The following is a 5,000-nucleotide window of genomic DNA, read 5'->3' as shown; positions in this document are numbered from 1 at the left end:
GCGGCAGCTAGGGTCGGTCTCTGCAGACCTGGAGGCTCGGGTGGACTCTTGGAATAAACGTCCAAGTCCCGACTTGCCACCTCCTACTACTGTGCAGATACCCCGCCAACCCCCAGCCACCCGAATGACAAGCGTCCGATCAGCGGGACGAATTTGACAACTCTGGCCGGACCTCTGGAACTCCATCCCGGGTAACCGGGGCAAATTTTTCCGCTTGATCGCCCTTCCACTGGTTAACCATTTGCCCTTTCGGACTTAGTCTCTGGACATTATTCGACGGATTTTCTGGTTAACCATTTGCCCTTTCGGACTTAGTCTCTGGGCATTATTTTCGACTTTTTGGTTAATGATTTCACACTTTTTACTTACTTTTGCGCTTTTTGGTTAATGATTACTCTGCTTACTGGTTAATTATTTGCCCTTTCGGACTTAGTCTCTGGACATTATTTTCGAGTTTTTGGTTAATGATTTCACACTTTTAACATATTTTTGCGCTTTTTGGTTAATGATTACTCTGCTTACTGGTTAACCATTTGCCCTTTCGGACTTAGTCTCTGCACATTATTTTCGACTTTTTGGTTAATGATTTCACACTTTTAACATATTTTTGCGCTTTTTGGTTAATGATTTCATACTTTTTACTTACTTTTGCGCCTTTTGGTTAATGATTACTCTGCTTACTGGTTAACCATTTGCCCTTTCGGACTTAGTCTCTGGACATTATTTTCGAGTTTTTGGTTAATGATTTCACACTTTTTACTTACTTTTGCGATTTTTGGTTAATGATTACTCTGCTTACTGGTTAACCATTTGCCCTTTCGGACTTAGTCTCTGGACATTGTTTTCGACATTTTGGTTAATGATTTCACACTTTTAACTTAATTTTGCGATTTTTGGTTAATGATTACTCTGCTTACTGGTTAACCATTTGCCCTTTCGGACTTAGTCTCTGGACATTGTTTTCGACATTTTGGTTAATGATTTCACACTTTTAACTTAATTTTGTGCTTTTTGGTTAATGATTTCATACTTTTTACTTACTTTTGCGATTTTTGGTTAATGATTACTCTGCTTACTGGTTAACCATTTGCCCTTTCGGACTTAGTCTCTGGACATTATTTTTGGGTTTTTGGTTAATGATTTCACACTTTTTACTTACTTTTGCCCTTTTTGGTTACTGATTACTCTGCTTACTGGTTAACCATTTGCCCTTTCGGACTTAGTCTCTGGACATTATTTTCGAGTTTTTGGTTAATGATTTCACACTTTTAACATATTTTTGCGCTTTTTGGTTAATGATTACTCTGCTTACTGGTTAATTATTTGCCCTTTCGGACTTAGTCTCTGCACATTATTTTCGAGTTTTTGGTTAATGATTTCACACTTTTAACATATTTTTGCGCTTTTTGGTTACTGATTTCATACTTTTTACTTACTTTTGCGCCTTTTGGTTAATGATTACTCTGCTTACTGGTTAACCATTTGCCCTTTCGGACTTAGTCTCTGGACATTATTTTCGAGTTTTTGGTTAATGATTTCACACTTTTTACTTACTTTTGCGATTTTTGGTTAATGATTACTCTGCTTACTGGTTAACCATTTGCCCTTTCGGACTTAGTCTCTGGACATTATTTTCGGGTTTTTGGTTAATGATTTCACACTTTTTACTTACTTTTGCGATTTTTGGTTAATGATTACTCTGCTTACTGGTTAACCATTTGCCCTTTCGGACTTAGTCTCTGGAGATTATTTTCGAGTTTTTGGTTAATGATTTCACACTTTTTACTTACTTTTGCGATTTTTGGTTAATGATTACTCTGCTTACTGGTTAACCATTTGCCCTTTTGGACTTAGTCTCTGGACATTATTTTCGGGTTTTTGGTTAATGATTTCACACTTTTTACTTACTTTTGCGATTTTTGGTTAATGATGACTCTGCTTACTGGTTAACCATTTGCCCTTTCGCACTTAGTCTCTGGAGATTATTTTCGACTTTTTGGTTAATGATTTCACACTTTTAACTTAATTTTGTGCTTTTTGGTTAATGATTTCATACTTTTTACTTACTTTTGCCCTTTTTGGTTAATGATTACTCTGCTTACTGGTTAACCATTTGCCCTTTCGGACTTGGTCTCTGGACATTATTTTCGAGTTTTTGGTTAATGATTTCACACTTTTTACTTACTTTTGCGATTTTTGGTTAATGATTACTCTGCTTACTGGTTAATTATTTGCCCTTTCGGACTTAGTCTCTGCACATTATTTTCGAGTTTTTGGTTAATGATTTCACACTTTTAACATATTTTTGCGCTTTTTGGTTACTGATTTCATACTTTTTACTTACTTTTGCGCCTTTTGGTTAATGATTACTCTGCTTACTGGTTAACCATTTGCCCTTTCGGACTTAGTCTCTGCACATTATTTTCGACTTTTTGGTTAATGATTTCACACTTTTAACATATTTTTGCGCTTTTTGGTTAATGATTTCATACTTTTTACTTACTTTTGCGCCTTTTGGTTAATGATTACTCTGCTTACTGGTTAACCATTTGCCCTTTCGGACTTAGTCTCTGGACATTGTTTTCGACATTTTGGTTAATGATTTCACACTTTTAACTTAATTTTGTGCTTTTTGGTTAATGATTTCATACTTTTTACTTACTTTTGCCCTTTTTGGTTAATGATTACTCTGCTTACTGGTTAACCATTTGCCCTTTCGGACTTAGTCTCTGGAGATTATTTTCGAGTTTTTGGTTAATGATTTCACACTTTTTACTTACTTTTGCGATTTTTGGTTAATGATTTCACACTTTTTACTTACTTTTGCGATTTTTGGTTAATGATGACTCTGCTTACTGGTTAACCATTTGCCCTTTCGGACTTAGTCTCTGCACATTATTTTCGAGTTTTTGGTTAATGATTTCACACTTTTTACTTACTTTTGCGATTTTTGGTTAATGATTTCATACTTTTTACTTACTTTTGCGATTTTTGGTTAATGATGACTCTGCTTACTGGTTAATTATTTGTACTTTCGGACTTGGTCTCTGGACATTATTTTCGACTTTTTGGTTAATGATTTCACACTTTTAACATAATTTTGCGCTTTTTGGTTAATGATTACTCTGCTTGCTTGTTACTGATTTCCCCTTTCGGACTTGATCTCTGGCCGTTCTTTTCGACCTTTTTGGATCAGGTTTCCACACTCTGAAATTATTTTGGGCTCACTGATTAGGCGAGATCAAGGGGGCATGCCTGGGCACTTTGGGCTCAGTTTGGGAAGGCGGCGTCCGTGTGCTCCTCCGCCCTTCCCGCACTTGCGGCTAGGTTTGCCAAACTGCGCTGACCCGCAGCCCTGCCTTTTTGCCCACGGCACGGAACGACTCAAGTCTGGCTCCGTTCCAGGCCGTTGCCTCCGGCTGCCCGCCGTCCGGCCGGCCTGGGACGTACCCCGGCTGACGGCGCCGGAGCCCCTCTAGCAGCCACCGGTGCCGCGGGCCAATGGGTCCGGGCGTTCCGGAGCTATCGGTGGGGAAGTGCTCTCCCCTTTTCCTGACGCCGTTCGCCCGAGCAGAGGTGCAGCCTGACGGGACTGCTGTCGCCTTCCGCGGCGCACCGGCCCCTTTCACCTGCCGTCGACCGCGCGGAGCTCGGACCTTCCTCCCCGAAGTTATGGCCCCGGCGCCGGAGGGTTCCCGGGGCCGGGCATTCAGCGGGGTGAGTCTTCACCTTCCCGGTCAGCCTGCGGGGTCGGTGCGCCGGCACTCGACGCGGGAGGGTCCCCTCTTTCCGTAGAGCCCCGCCCGGTGCCGATCGGCCGGCGGATTGCGGAGCGAACCGCGCCTGACCGACGGGCCTCGGAAACCCGTTGCAGTCGACGGGGGGGAACCGGACAGCGGGACGAGGTGCCGATTCCACCCGCAGATTCGATCCCGAAATCCCGCGGGATTCGGCGGTCCGACCCGACAGATTCAAACGTCGCCCGGGCGGCCCCCAGCGGTCGGGCCGGCCTGGTTCCGCCACCGCCCGATGCCCCTCGCCCCCGGCTACCGCCGGCCGCGCAGACCGAGCGAATGCGGCCGGACGTCCGGCGGCAATCGGCCGGAAAGCGGTATGGCCATTTCCTACTGTCCCTCGGACGGGCAGAGGGGCGGCGCCGGGGCACTCGCGGACCAGGCCGCGCCCCTCCGAGCCCTACCGCCTGCCGTCGACCGCGCGGGGATCGGACCCTCCTCGCCGAAGTTATGGAGGTAAGACCGGGAGGCTGCCCAGGGTCGGGACTTCAACCGGCTGCCGCCACCCTTTCCCGCCTGTCCCACGGGCTCGGAGATCCAGGCCCTGCAAAGACCCTCCGGTCGCCACCCGACAGGTGCTTTACCGGAGAAATCGTAAACCGGCGTCAGGGCCGGACCTGTCCCGCAGAGGGCAGCCTGCGCCCTTATGCTTTCCCTTTTGCTTTGGCCCCGCAGTAGCAAATGGTTCACCGATAAGTCGGGAACCCACACGCCCGGCCCCACCCGCCCATCCTTCCGCAATGCATCGCCTAGACACACGCACCAAGGGCGCTCTCCTTCCCCCGCCTCCCACATCCCACAGGATGTGCCCTCAGACCACGGCGCCCACACAACCACCCACCCACCCACCCAACCTTCCTAAACACGCCGGCAAACATGCATCGAAACACGGCCACCTTCGCAAATTCACCCCCACGCCGACTATTAAGCCCGGCAAGACTCATTGCAGCCAACCGCGGCCAAAAGTTGAAGTGACAACTCATTAACCAATTTACAACATTTGGACAACTGATTAACCAGACTCTTTGTCAATCTGACGACGGGGGCAAATCATAAACCGGTTCTGCCCACTGCTAGCCTTCGCAAAGTCACCCCCGCACGCCGACTATTAAGCCCGGCAAGACTCATTGTAGCCAACCGCGGCCAAAAGTTGAAGTGACAACTCATTAACCAATTTACAACATTTGGACAACTGATTAACCAGAC

Source organism: Heterodontus francisci, unplaced genomic scaffold, assembly GCF_036365525.1.
Source record: "Heterodontus francisci isolate sHetFra1 unplaced genomic scaffold, sHetFra1.hap1 HAP1_SCAFFOLD_1506, whole genome shotgun sequence".
NCBI lineage: Eukaryota > Metazoa > Chordata > Chondrichthyes > Heterodontiformes > Heterodontidae > Heterodontus > Heterodontus francisci.
Note: the sequence above shows the minus strand (reverse complement) of the source record.